Source organism: Mauremys mutica, chromosome 25 (assembly GCF_020497125.1).
Source record: "Mauremys mutica isolate MM-2020 ecotype Southern chromosome 25, ASM2049712v1, whole genome shotgun sequence".
NCBI classification, from domain to species: Eukaryota; Metazoa; Chordata; order Testudines; family Geoemydidae; genus Mauremys; species Mauremys mutica.
In genome coordinates, this window is record NC_059096.1 from 11,323,485 (window position 1) to 11,339,055 (window position 15,571).

Consider the following 15,571-nt stretch of genomic DNA (forward strand, 5'->3'; position numbering starts at 1 on the left):
TGTGTTTGTTTTCTGGAAATGTCCGATAAAGTGAACCATTGCAAACCAATTAATTATGTAACACGTTTCACAAAAAAAGATGAGAAATACACCGTAGAATTGCATTAAAAGACTAAAAGCAGCATGAAATCCATAAAGGATGAGGCTACAATCCACTTAGGAAACTATCAAGGAGCATTACAGACGGTTGTTATTTAATACAATAAAAGATGTGGGCTGCAAGCAAACTCTCTGATTCAGGTCACACCCAAATAAGATCAAAACCCCTCGTCATTGTGAGGCAGCACAATCACAAATTGGTTAACACATGTTTGTGCTATTTTACATTCATTGTACATCAAGGCTCCTTACGATGACATGATCAAATATGGCCCTTTATCCTTATCAGGTCTCCTCTTGGGGGTTAGTGTGGGGTAAGGGGCCAGGCCAATAAATATGGCCTCTGCAGCACCCCCTACAGAGATTCTGCTGCGGCTGCCTCTGTCTTTGCGTCATCACTAAGGGCAGGTCTACACTTAAAATGCTGCAACGGGGCGGCTGCGTTGCTGTAGCACTTCAGCGAAGATGCTGCTACACCGACGGGAGGGCTTCTTCTCTTGGCATAGTTAATCCACCTTGCCTGGAGGTGGTAGCTGTGTCAATAGAAGCCCTCCTGCCGACAAAGTGCTGTCTACACCAGGGGTTAGGTCAGTAGAACTGCATTGCTCAGGGATATGGATTTTTCACACCCCTGAGCAATGTAGTTATACCAAAGTAAGTTTATAGCGTGGACTGGCCAAAGTGGGGGGAAGGTTAGGGTTAGGGGGCTGAATCACATTCCTCTAAGATGGTTTGGTTTACACATGGATCTCTGGCACTTCAGGTCTGCGTTAGTAGAGATGGATCTGATTAGAACCGTGGATCTGATTTCCACCGCTTGAAACTTTTAATGTCAGAATTAAACGTAGACCCCCCCCACGAAAAGAACACGGATTATCTAGCCCTGCCCCGGACCCAGCTCCCTTTTACATGGGCAGCATGTGGCTGATGGGGTGAAATGGAACGTCAGAAGCTTGACAGACCAGAAGTCCAGAGATTTTCAGTGCTGGTAACTGAGCAGAGAGGGAGGATAGCCCAGTGGTGTGGGAGCTTCCCTGGGCGTTGGGAGACCCAGGTTTAATTCCTTGCTCTGCCACATATTTCTTGTGTAACGATACTTAGGGTATGTCTACGCTGCAAAAAAACCCACAACACAGCAGCAAGTGTCAGAGCCTGAGTCACCTGACTCGGGCTTGCAGTACAAAGAGCCCTGTAGGCTGTCCCAGTCGGCTGGAGCCTGGGGGCTGAGACCCACCCCCTTGTCTGGCTTTCAGAGCCCAGGCTCCAGCCCAGTGGGAGTTAGGTGCCTAAATGATGTTGAGGAGCTCAAACTCAACCCCCCTTTTCTTCCCCTCCCTCTCTTGCAAACAACAGGGAGCCGTTTAGGGGGCTGCTGTGTAGTTTCTGGAATGTTGCTGTAGCCATGCTAGTCCCAGGACATTCGAGAGACCAGGTGAGTAGTCAGTATGTTTTACGGGGCCAGCTTCTGTTAGTGAGAGAGCCGAGCGTTGGCAGTTGCACCGAGCTCTTCGGGTCTGGCTCCAAGGGTCACAGCTAAATGCAGGGTTTGAACCCGGACGGGTTAGCATGAGTAGTTAGCACCTATTTCAAGAGACCATACAAAGACAAACCCCCTATCGCCACATTTCCCAAAGCGATCGCTCTCCGTCTGACCCATCAGCCCCCATCCTCAAAGGAAACCTGCACGAGGCTGTCAAAAGACGAGCCTGGGAGCTTAAAGTCATAACTTTGCTAGACGCTAAAAATCATGGACTGAACAAGGACACTGTCTTATTACAACGATCTGTAACCCACTAACAACCCCTCCTCTGAGCTGCTTCCTTCTCTGCCCCTTTCCTCCTTATGACTGGAAAGGTATGAATCACTTCACCTCGAATGGTCCCTTGAAATGTGTGTTAACTACTTATGCTGAACAATCTCTTCCACCTTGTATTCAGCTAGGCCGGTGAGTGCCTTTCCCAGGCCTGGAGAGGAGCTCTGTGTAGCGCGAAAGCTTGTCTCTCCCAGCAACAGAAGTTAGCCCAATAAAAGAGATCACCTCTCCCACCTTGTCTCTGTATTTTATGAGTCATTCCCCTGCCCCCCAGAGTGAACAGAGGGAACATCGGATTCCTTGGTCATCTCCAACACCAGGCGATTAGTGTCGCATTGCTACCCTACCTCTCCGATGCTCGCTGATACTGGAGAATTCACCTACATGACTTGCAACTAGCGAGTGCACTGGGCAGCTTGTTGGCGTTAGCAGCATTCCACCGCCTTGCTGCTGCTCCCAAGTCAGGAGAGCTGCAGCGCCGGCAGGACTGAAAGTTTTACTCTGAGTGCTGTGGCGAGCTGGAGGTGATAAGGGGGATAATTCTGGATCAGCCGCTGGCCTCAAAATTCCTCTTGCAACGTTTACCGATGCTGGTATAAATTCAGAGCGTTTCCAGGGGCCCTTTCATTTTCTTGCCCTCAAGGATTTCGCTCTAGGCAAGGTAGAATTAAAACTGTGTGCTGCGGAGATGCGTATGAGATGCTGTCCATGCTGTACTGTAGCTAAATATTCCATAGCAATTATGTCAGCATTGAGCTCAGAGCAAAGGCTGACTTGCCCTCCTGTTCCTAAGTATCCAAAGACATGCAGTCCTGGCTTTTCTATCCATGCAGCCCCTGTGCTCAACACACCCATGCTGTGGGACCATCGACTCCTAACCACCCACAGCCTGTGCAGGTGCACGGGATAGTCACTTGGAATTTACTTTGTCTTATCAATGTAATTCGTGGGTGTTCTTAACAAATTCAGGCATCTTTGATTACTGAATTCAGGGTGGCAGGTGTTACGTATCGTATCACAGGGCCATCATGAAAGACTGACTATCCGTTTACGGCAGTGTTAATTTGAGTGGCTTCATTACCTTCACTGGAGTTACTCCAGATGAGCACCAGTGTAATTGACAGCAAAATTTGGCCCTCTGGTGTTCATGGTGGAGGTTTGGGGGCAAAACGACATCTGACTTGTGCTCGTGTGTGATTCCTACACTGCCGAGTTCCATTACAAAAGGAAGACTTACACGCAGTGCGGTGCCCATGTGTGTATTTCTAAATATGAAATGTCGGGGGGGGCTGACATAGACAAAGAACCATTGATTTGGAGCAACATGTCTCAAAAAGGGATCGGCAATAGGTGTCCTGTTGTGGTTGAGAGCTTCAGATTGTCATGACTGGCCCGTTTGCCAGAAAGAGGAAATTAATAGCGCCAGATGCTCCGTGAAGTACAGTAGGGACTTAGTTATTGCTATTTATTATACATGGAAGGTGGTCAGATGCTATGGGGATGGGCGGCAGTATAACTCTGGATGCTATGCTGCTGAAAGCTGTCCTGCGTAGACGCTCCTTGCTGGCAGGAGAGGGCTCTCCTGGTGGCAAAATAAAACCACCCCCTATGAGCAGTGGTAGCTTTGTCAAAGGCAGAGCGTCTCCTGCTAACAAAGCACTGTCCATACCGGCGCTTTTCATCGGTAAAACTTTTGTCGGTCAAGGGGGTGTTTTTTTCACCGACAAAAGTGCACTGTAGACATAGCCTAAGATAGACGGGCAGATAGATGTGTATGGGGATAGATGGATGGATGGAAGATGTGTATGGGGATAAATGAATGGATGGACGTGTATGGGAGTAGAGAGATGATACCTTCTCCTCCCTACCATACATTAGAGCATCACAAATTTAGTGATCACTATGGCCAGTGGCAATGAAGGATGTCCAGTAGTTCTGATCTCCCCAAGTCCATCCCACATCTTGTAAGTCGAGTACCCGGGGCAGTCCCACAGCAACGCTTTGCCTGTGGCAGTGAACAGCTAGCCACAAATGGCAGGGTTTTCCCAGGGCCTGGGAATAAGAGCTGACCTGGACTCTAGAGAGAATGTTGTCAATGGACTGAAATTTAAAAAGTGGAATAGATTTGTGTCCTTTCTCTGTGGTCTGTCATGCTTTAGCGTGGTGGACTTAGGCCACGTCTACATTACGGGAACTACACTCCTGTGCACTGTATCTGTGTCATCCTAACCTTTCAGTGTAGACCAAGCCAGAAACACTCCTCCAATTCAGGAGGAGTTATTTCTTCCCATTGTTTGCCAATCTTTCCTATCAATTTTTTTTTCTCACGGAGAAAGAACATGTTTTGTCATTAAATTTATTAATGTGCATAAAGAAACAAATGAAAAATACAAAAAGGTGAATGACTTACAGCTTGTGTGTGTTACCAAATACTGCACATTTCACAGGCTAACCCATACAATTAGGCAGTTGTGAAGGAGAAGAGAAGAGGAGGACTAGGGGACAGGAAGAGAAAGGGAAAAGGCGGAGAGGTCAGATGGAATGTATCACGAAATGGGTCTACATTTCCCCGAATTCATATCATTGCTCTGTACATCGATACGCTATTCTTTCTTTCACTGCTCACTCAGACAGCTCCAATGAGAGAGAATAAATAAATCACACTAGTAAAGGCACTGGGGACTGTTACATACTAGGGGAGGAACTCCCATGGGATTTTGGCAACAATTGCATTTCGTTTTGCTTTCATTTATCCTCTGATTGCAAGGGCCCCAAGGAATTCATTTCCCAGTTGTTATAGAACATTTTCTGTGTACAAGCGGTGATGCTAGAGGGTAGACATGAGAGGGCAGATCAGAGAGCTGAGAAATCACAGAAAGTGATCACAAGCAGGACTGGGGGTCTAAAAAGGAAAATTGGTGTCAGCTGAACAAGGCCATAGGAAATGTGCTTTTTATGGAATGCTCCATCCTCTCAGTTGAGGGTAAGGACCTAGCTAAGGGGACACACATCCTGGAGATGAATGCATGGCTGAGCAGGCGGTGTCAAGACGAGGGCTTTGGCTTTCTCACCCATGGATGCTGTTCTGGGAAGGGGGACTCTGGGAAGAGACGGGGTCCACCTGAACAAGAAGGGGAAGAGTATCTTTGTGCACCAACTCACCATCCTAGTGAGAAGGGCTTTAAACTAGGTTCAAAGGGGCGAGCAGGTGACAAAAGCCCACCAGGGGTTCAATATTGCGGGGGAACATGGGGAATTACAGTAGGGTCATAGGAGCAACCAGAGGGAAATCGAGGGGGAATCTGCTCAATAACTTAGATGTCTATACATTAATGCAAGGGAATAAACAGGATAGAGTGGAAGTCTTGGTACATAGGTTAAAGTATGATTTAATTAGTATTACAGAGACTTGGTAGGATAAATCTCATGACTGCAACATTGGTATAGAGGGGGATTGTTTGTTCAGGAAGGACAGACAGGGAAGAAAGGGGGTTGGTGTTGCCTTATACGTCAAGAATATATACCCCCAGACGGAGGGGAGAGGAGACCGGTGGAAAGTCCAGTATTTACAATATGTTCTTGGAATGTATTGGGGACAACTTTTTGTTTCAGAAAGTAGAGGAAGTAACAAGGGGGGCAGCCATTTTATACTTGATTCTGACCAACAGAGAGAAATTGGTTGTGAATCAGATGGGAGGGAGGCAATTTGGGTAAAAGAAAGGAGTAGGAGCAGCAGAATAAGGACAACAGACTTCAGAAAAAGCCAACTTTGAAAAACTCAGAGAATTGGTAGGTGAGGTCTCACAGGAACAAAATCTAAGAAAGAAAGTAGTTCAGGAGAGCTGGCAGTTTCTCAAGGAGACAATATGAAACACACAACTGCAAACTATTCTGATGGGAAGGAAAGATAGGAAGAACAGTAAGAGGCCCACGTGGCTGTATTAGGAGCCCGTTAATGACCTGAAAATCTAAAGTGGAAACAGGGCCAATTTGCAAAGGCGGAATACAAATAAATAGCACAAATATATAGGGACAAACTCAGAAAAGCTAAGATACAAAATGAGTTGCACCTAGCAAAAGACATGAAAGGCAATAAGAGGAGGTTCTTTAAATACATTAGGAGCAAGAGAAAGACAAAGTGAAGTGTGGTCCACTAGTAGTGGGGAAGGAGAGCTAATGAGTGATGACATCAAAAAAGCTGAGATGTTCAATGCTTCTTTTGCTTCAGTCTTCATTTAAAAAGGTTACAAGCTTTTACAGTACAATTAATATGAAGAAGGAGGGAGGAATGCAAGCCAAAATAGGAAAGAACAGATTAAAGATTATTTAGTTAAATTAGATGTGTTCAAGTCAGCAGGGCCTAATGAAATTCATCTTAGTATATTTAAGGAAGTAGCTGAAGTAATGTCAGAACCATTAGCAATTATATTCAAGAACTGACTGAGGATGGGAGAGGTCCCAGGGGACTGGAGAAGGGCAAACATTGCACCTATCTATAAAATGGCAAACCAAGAGGACCCGGGAATTATAGACGAGTCAGCCAATTTTTGATACCTGGAAAGATAAATTATTAAACAATGACTTTGTAAATCGATAGAGGATAGTGGGATTATAAGAAATAACCAGCCTGGATATGTCAAGAGCAAATCATGCAAAATCAATGTAATTTCCTTCTTTGACAGCATTACTGGCCTGGTGAATAGGGGGAAAGGAGACATGATATATCTTGATTTTAGTAAAGCTTCCACAGAGAGCCATATGCCATTCTCATAAGGAAACTAGAGAAATGTGATCTAGATAAAATTACTGTAAGGCGGGTGCACAATTGCTTCACAGACCGTTTTCAAAGTGTAGTTATCAATGGTTTGCTGTCAAACGGGGAGGGTGGATCTAGTGGAGATCCACAGGGGTCAGTCCTGGGTCTGAAACTATTCAATAGTTTCCTTAATGACTTGGTAACGGAATGTACTCCTGAGGGAATTCTGCACCAAAAAATAAAAATTCTGTGCACAATATTTAAAACTTCTGCACAAGTGTGCATATTTTATTTCTCAAAACACCATAATATAATCATGTCAGTTTCAATTATTTTGGTAATTTATTTCAAAATACCTGTCAGCAAGTATGTCTGTAACAAAACAGACAACAAAAAAGATTCCGGAAATGGTTTTCTTTGGCAAATAAATTCCTTAGTAGGCCTATAAATACAGAACCTTGAGTAATATTTCATTTAAACTGCAATACAGAAATATATTTCCCGCACCTTTCAGAAGCAGTGCAAAGGCTTGAGGGAGTCACGGGTAACGGAGGAGCTGGGGGAGAGGGAAGTAATTGCTCAGAAGGAGCCTGGGAGTGAATCTGGAAGGTTGTTGGGTGTTGATGGGAGAAGTATGGAAGAGGTTGGGGTTTTTTTTGTTGTCTTTTTTTGCAGGGGGAGGGATTCCTAGAGAGTTGAGGAGCATCCCCCATGCTGACCCTGGCTGACCCCTAGCCTCTCCCATTGAGTCAGGCACATCTGTCCCTGTCCCCATGTGTCTCTGCACCCCCACTCTCCATTCAGCCAGGCATATATGCACATGTCCCCATGTGGCCCTGCACCCCCATTCTCTCCCCCCCGTGCCCCTTCACCCTCACTCCCTATTCATCCAGGCAACAGTCCCCATCTGTCCCTGCACCCCCACTCCCCACTCAGCCACTCTCACTCCCCTCATCCCCATGTGGCCCTGCACTCCTCTCCCTCCTGTCCCCATGTGGCTCTGCACCCCCATTTCCCTTCAGCCCCTGGCTCAATGTTGTCACCCCACTAGCTCCTGGCTCCTGCTCCAGTCTGTCCCCCCTCACTAGCCCTTCTAAACCCCAGTCTATGTGACCCCTCAGCAGCTCTGTGTACCCTTCTCTGTCCACCACCACCTCCCATATCCTGTGCCTCCTCATCTGCCCCATGGGCAGGGTGCTGTGAGGAAGGCAGCCTCTGCCCCCTCCCTTTCTGCTGCTGGCTACTCCAACTCATGAGCCAGCTGCCCTCTCTTTTAGAGCCACATCAGCCCCTGGTGGGTGAAAGGTGTAATTGCAGACCCATCAGAATCAATTATTCTGCATGGCACACTAATTCTGCACTTGCGCAGTGGCGCAGGAGCGGGAATGGAGAGTATGCTTGTAAAATTTGTGGTTGACACCAAACTGGGAGTAGTTGTAAGCACTTTGGGGGACAGGATTAGAATTCAAAACAACCTTGACAAATTAGAGAATTGGTCTGAAATCAACAAGATGATATTCAATAAAACAAGTGCAAAGTACTTCACTTTAGGAAGGAAAAATCAAATTCAAAACTACAAAATGGGGAATAACTGCCTAGGGAGTAGTACAGTTGAAAAGGATCTTGGAGTTATAGTGGATCGCAAATTGAATATGAGTAATATTCTTAATCTATACTATAAGGGTAATTAAGTTCTGGAATAGGCTTCCAAGGGAGGTTGTGGAATCCCCATCACTGGAGATTTTTAATAACTAGTTGGACAAAAACATGTCAGGTGGAGGTTTACATGGTCCTGCCTCAGCACAAGGGGCTGGACTTGATGAACTCTCAAAGTTCCTTCCAGTCCTACATTTCTATGAGTCTATGATTCAGTTCCTGTAGAAGAGAAGAAGAGATGATGGAGATAGCCAGAGACTAGAGTCTAAGGAAAAATGAGGCTGATGTATAGGGGACTGCAAGAGAGAACGTAAAACAGATTCACACCGAGACCAGGTAGAGACAGATCTACATGATCAGTGACTTCATACTGAGAAGAATCGACAGGCCTGTCACCAAGTCTGGAGAACAGAGTGTGTGCTGTCTGCCAGGAGCAAGGGTACAAGATGTAGACCTGAGGCTGAAGAGGATCCTGATGGGAGCAGGGAAACATCCACTGATTGTTCTGCATGTTGGGCTGAATGACACTGCTAGATTCCCACTGGAATGGATCAAGCACTGTGCTCAGCTGGCTAAGACTCTTAAAGAAATGGAAGCTCACGTGATTTTTAGTGGAATATGTCCAGTCCCTAGAGAAGGAGGATGAAGGTGTGACAAAATAATGAAGATTAGCAGGTGGATCAAGGATTGGATGATTGAGGAAGGTTTTGGGACGATTTACTGTTGGGAGATTTACCATTTACATAAAGAAGACTCTTTTCAACTGATGGACTCCACTTGAGTACTTGAGATATTAATTTTCTGTCAAGGCTGGCGGCATGATTTATAAGCAGGGCTTTAAACTAGCAGATGAGCAGAGAAGGTTGGGAAAGACTGGTGAAATCTCCATGGCTGGTTTCAATAAACAGGAACAGGAACATCAGCGAAGTGGAGCTGTAGTCAGAGTTAATGGAACACCACAAGCTAGAAAACTGGGGGTGGTCTGAGGGAAATAACTGAAATGCTTGTACATGCCTGCAAGGAGTCTAGGCAATACAATGGAGCAGCTGGAACTACTGCTGCAGGAGATCAAACCAGTTTCTACAGGGATTACACAATCGTGGCGGAATACACTGAGTGGAAGACAGGGATTGAAGGGCATGTGCTCTTTAGGAGAGAGAGGAATGAAGGTAAAGGAGGTGAGGTAGGGCTGTACATCAACGAAGCAGTAAATGGTAAAGAAATACAGGGTGATAATTATAACCGTAAATGCCCCTTTTTGCCATCTGGCAAAAGGCACATCCAACGTGCCGTTGTCGGAATATTTAGCTAAACAGCATCTAGTCAGGTAGGGCGTAAAAACCGGTAACACGCTGGTCATGAATATCCTTGTGAGGTGTACGTACGGGTTCTGCAGAAAGAGGGAGTTACGTATGTGTGCTGAGAATATGTTATAAGTTATAAACAATCCTGGCCTAGACAAACGAATGTGGATTTATGTGTCTGTGCAGCTTGAATAAAGACCCAAAGGATGATGAAAGTACATCTATATCTAAAGTAAACACCGTGAGTAAGGCCATCGAGAAAGCAAATTGACCAGAGGATGAGAAGATAGCATGGTGTCTGCACCCTAGTGCAGGAGAAGAACTCTGTGTGGGGTATACCCATCAAAGGAATACATTTCAAAGGTTTAGTTGCAGAGAATCCCTTAGTTATCTGTCACATAGAGGAGAAAGGGGTCTACACCCTCTAATTTTGTGAATGGTGGATCGTCCTGCCTCAGGGGCTGGAGATGCTGCTAGGTTGATGTAAGTGAGAAAGCTGCTTAGGTATCTTGCTAAAGTTGAGTTTTAGTCACCTGAAAACAGGTTATTTTTTTATTTGTTTGTAACCAGACCTGCCTCTTTTCCTCTTGCTTAGCATCACTTAAATGTATGTTCTTTATTAACAAACTTATTCTCAGGCTAAGTCTACATTTAAAACACCGCAGCAGTGCCACCATAACACTTCAGTGAGACACTAACTACAGCGACAGGAGCTGTTCTCCCATTACTGTAGTACAGTGACCATCAACCTTTCCAGACTTCTGCAGCCCTTTCAGGAGTCTGATTTGTCTTGCATACCCCAAGTATCACCTCACTTAAAAACTACTTGCTTACCAAATCTAGAGGAATTGGTGTACCCCCTGGAAGACCTCTGCAAACCCCCAGGGGTACGGGTACCCCTGGTTGAGAACCACTGCTGTAGTAGATCCACTTCCCCAAGAGTTGGTAGCCAGGTTGATGGGAAAAAAAAATCTGCTGACTTATCGCTGTCTACATGGGATCTAAAGTCAGATTAACTGTGCTGCTCAGGGGGTGTAGATTTTTCACAGAATCTGTTTGGATCAGAATTGCTTTGGGGAAGGAATGTAAAAAAGGCTATGTTGGAATAGCATTAGGGGTCAGCTATAGACTGCTAAGGTAAAACTCGGATATGGATAGTGATCTATTTAATATTATTAGAGAGAGCATTACTTTGGGGAATTTTGTCATAATGGGGCATGATCTTCTTGGATATAGAATGGAGAATAAATGTAGTGGGGCCTAGTTATGCTTGGATGTGATAGATGCAATTCTAAACTCAATTTTAGTAAGTAGTGAGGACATCATAAAGGAACAGGTTGTAGGAAATAATCTCGGATTAAGTGATCATGAGTAGCTTCAGTTTAAATGAAATGGAAGCCCAGTCAAAGCCAAGTTGTCAACTATGGAAACTTTTTTATTTCAAAACAGCACATTTTGGGAAATTAAGGGAATTAGTTAAAGAAGTCAGCTGGACTGAAGAGCGCTAGGATTTATATGTGGAAGAGGCTTGGAATTTCTTCAAATCACCTATACAGAAAGTATCAAAAATTTTCATCTCATGAAAGGAGAAAAAATTTTCGGGAAATGCTCCAATCCCAGCTGGATGAATAACCACCTCAAAAAGGTTATTAGGAGTGAGCAGGAAGCCTTTAGGGAATGGAAAAAGTGGTTGACCAGCAAACAAAGCTACATCGTGCAGGTTAGAAAGTGTAGGAATAAAGTGAGAATTGCTAAAAGTTAAGCAGTATTAGCTCTTGTCGAGGAAATTAAAATAAATAAGAAAATTTGTAGTTATATACATCAAAAGAGAATAAAGAAGGATGAGGTTGGGCCATTATGCAGTGTGGATGGGAAGGAGATTAACGATAATCTAGGTATGGCCCAAAAACTTAATGAATCTTTGACTCAGTTTTCAGTAAGGATGATAACTCAGAATGTGTGTGTGAACGGCAGAACAGCTGATTGCAATGAATGTTTAGAAATGGAAATTATCACATCTGAAATGTAAGAAAAATGTAAAGAACTTAATGCACTCAAGTCAGGGGGACTACATAATTTCCGTAGCAGAATACTGAAAGTGCTGCTAGTTCAGTAGCAAAGATTTTTTAATAAATCTATCTATTTGGGGCTACTACCATCTGACTGGAGAGTAGCAAATGCCATACCTAAATTTAAGAAAGGGTAAAAAGGTGAGCTGGGCAATTAAAGACCCGTTAGTCTGACCTCAATAGTATGCAAGGTTTTAGAGCTAATTGTGAAGGAACGCATAATTAAATTCATAGTGGTAAATGACAAAGGCGATGTAATGCAACATGGGTTGACCAAAGGTAGATCGTGCCAGAATAACCTGATTTCTTTCTTTGAGATTTTTTTAGATAAGGGAAGTGCAGTAGGTCGAATATACTTGGACTTCAGTGAAGCATTTGACATGGTACCACCTGGGAAATTATTAGTTAAATTAGGGAAGATGGGGATCAATAGAAACATAGTGAGGTGAATAAGGAATTGGCCAAAGGGGAGATGACAACAGGTCGTTCTGAAAGGTGAATTATCAGTCTGGGGAGAGGTTACTAGTGAAGTTCCTCAAAGATTGGTCTGGGGACCAATCTTATTCAATCTTTTTATTAATGACCTTGGCACAAAAAGTTGGATTGTGCTAATGAAATTTGCCAATGAAACTAAATTGGGAGGCATCATCCATACAGAGGAGGATCAGAATATTATTCAGGAAGATCTGGAGGACCCTGAAGACTAGAGTGACAGAAATGGAGTGAAAGTCAATAGTACAAGGGGTGGGTCACTTGATGATTATCTGTTCTGTTCATTCCCTCTGAAGCACCTGATATTGGCCATTGTTGGAAGACAAGATACTGGGCTAGACGGACCTTTGGTCTGACCTAGTCTGGCCATTCTTATGTTCTTATGTGAAAGTACAATGTCAGGCACTTAAGGTCTAATAATAAGAATTTCTGCTACAAGCTGAGGGCTTATCAGTTGAACGTGACAGATGAGGAACAGAGACCTAGGTGTGTGGGTCAATCACGGAATGACTATGGTCCATCAATGTGATGCAGCTGTGGCAAGTGCAGAGTCAGAGAAGAATTAATGCCATTGTACAAGGCACTGGAAGACCTCCCTTGGAACTCGGTATACAATTCTGGTCACCCATGTTCAGGAAAGATTCATTTAAACTGGAACAGCTGTGGGGAAGAGCTACTGGGATGACCAGGGGCATGGAGGGTCTGGCTTATCAGAAGAGACTGCAGGCACTTGGCTTGTTTAGTCTCACAAACAGAAAGCCGAGAGAGGATCCGATTGCTCTCTACCCCAGTGGCTCTCAAACTTTTGCACTGGTGACCCCTTTCACATAGCAAGCCTCTGAGTGCGACCCCCCCATAAATTAGTAACAATTTTTATATATTTAACACCATTATAAATGCTGGAGGCAAAGCAGGGTTTGGGGTGGAAGCTGACAGCTCACCACCCCCCATGTAATAACCTCATCCCGACCCCCAGTTTGAGAACCCCTGCTCTATACATACGTTGTGGGGTAAATTCCGGCGCGGCTGAAGTATACTTAAGCTAAAGGATACTGTTGGCACCAGTGGTGCTGGGACACTTTTTACCGTGGGCGTGTTGAAAGCCAGTGGTCCCCAGTTACCTCATGCCCCCCTTAGCCCTATCGCCCCCCCCCGAACTGGGACCAAGCGCGGGGCTGTGGCTCCGGGATGCAGACAGGAGTAAGGGGGGCCCGGCTGGGACCATAGCTGGGCCCTGGAGCTTGGGGCTAGTGGAAGCTGGGACCTTGTGTGCAGGGCTGGGAGCAGAGCCCCCGGACTGGCAGCCGGAGCCAGGAGCAGAGCTGGGTGGCACTCCCTCCCCACCTCCCCACCGCCCCCAGGGGCTGACCCGGGCCTCAGCCGTGCCCCCTAGGGGGGCACGTCGCACAGATTGGGGGGATGACCGCTGTTATAAAGCCTGCATATGCTTCTGACGGCACCAGCACTGGCCAACTTCTCCCAGTGAAACCTCCCCTAGTTCCCGCACCTCTGGATGGCACAAGAGCAGATGGATATAAACTGGCCAGGAATAAACTGAGCTGGCAAATCAGAAGGTTTCTAGCCATCAGAGGTTCTGGAACAGCCTCCCAGTAGGAGTTGTGGGGCAGAGAACGTAATTAGTGTGAAAAGAGCTGAAAAAACGTCTGTGTGTGTTTGTACAGTGGGGTGGCTTGTGGTGGTGGGGGGCAGGGCGCAGTAGCCCTGAGGCTCACTTCTGATTGAAATCCTGTGCTCCTAAAACTCATGCTGCAGGGTTTCAGCTGGCCACTGGCAAGAGTCAGGAAAGGATATTTCCACCCCATCCCCAATGTATTATACGAGGGGGTTTTTTAATCTCCTTCCTCTGAAGCATCAGAGATGGCCACGGCTAGAGATGGTCAGTGCTCTGGGGTGGCATAGAGGATTCTCTCGTGCTGGTGCTTGGCTGGCTGGTTCTCGCTCACATGCTCAGCATGTAACTGATTGCTGTACCTGAGGTTGGGAAGGGATTTTTCCCCAGGTCAGATTAGCAGTGACCGGGTGGATGGGGGAGGGTTTCACCTTCCTCTGCAGTATATGGGTGCAGGTCCCTTGCCAGGATTGTCTGGGTATATCTCATTTAATCATTTTCCTGCCATTGCAGGAACCTTGGGTACTGGTGCACCTTGGCCCCTCCTATTCTCTGCCTGTGACAGCACATAATGATCTAGTCTCCCGTGGGTCTCATCTGAAGTGGTCTCATGCCCACTCTTGGGGTGAGTGTGCAGGTGCCGAGTGGCATAGTGGTCTGTGCTATCCAGCTCAGGCTAGGTGATGTGGTGGTCCCTGTGACTCTCTGATGTCATCAGACTGCATCCCCCCTTGTAAGCTTGTCCCAACACCGCAGTACCCATAGCACAATGCTGCAATGCGACATGACGACTGCAGTGCAGGTTTGTCCCACTGGGCGTACACCAGATCAGAAGTGCTACTAGGAGTAGTGGGGAGCCCGCTGGGGTTTTGTGATGAGTGTCCTCTGAATACGCGGCGGCACACAGAACTTACAGAGGAGGCGGAATATGACCAGGGGCTTGTTCTGGTTTTTAACTGGACTATGCTCCTGTAGAATCGAAGCTGGTGAATGTCCACTGCTCAATTTCCCAGCACCTTTGCAAATCCAATTCCATTGCAGAGGTGTCACAAGCAGTTGCCTCCTGTTTATTTTACTGGATGGCCGAGGGACAGCTTTTTTGCACAGACTAAAATTGTACATATCTCACAAGGACTGGCTCTGAATTTCATTTGACTCTCAGTTAAAATAAATAATTAAAAAGGCAAGGTGCATCCGGTACATCCACCTCTTTTCTCAGTGCCTCTCGACCTAAAGCATTTTGCATGCTACTCGGCAAACTTCCTATCGTCAGTGGCAGATGAAAAGTGTCCCCCGCGGGGGCAGAAGGCAAACGGCGTTTAAACAAGGCATAACAAAAATACACAACAGCTTAGGATGTGGAAGGAGCAGTATTGAGTTCGGCTGGGAATTGCAAGAGGGATTTAGGCCAGGAGAATGTCTGAGCACCTTCGAATTTAACCAGGACACGTGGGCTAATACCCACTATTACTACAAAACCTGCCATGGGACCTTAACTAGCACAGACAGTCAGAACAGGGTTTATGTCTCATCCAGAAGATTTAGCTTCAGCAGCAACAACTCCCACGACTATGATCTAGTCTGATCTGTTTACTAATAACTGTTAGTCTTAAAGTGGCACCTGCTCAGTTGGGTGCCGTGTGTCTAAATGGCTCCTTGTCTCTTGCTCTAGCTACCCAACATACTCTTGTTGATGTCTTTACTCTTCCTCTGAGGCTCTGATCTACCTCGCTTCTCCATGGCTATTAAAAT

General features: G+C 45.8%; 1 protein-coding gene across 1 annotated transcript in view; it reads left to right on the forward strand.

Moving 5' to 3' along the window:
- LOC123356543 (acid-sensing ion channel 2) overlaps positions 1 to 15,571 on the forward strand; it is a 1,100,900-nt gene that overhangs the window by 928,389 nt on the left and 156,940 nt on the right. The window lies entirely within an intron of this gene.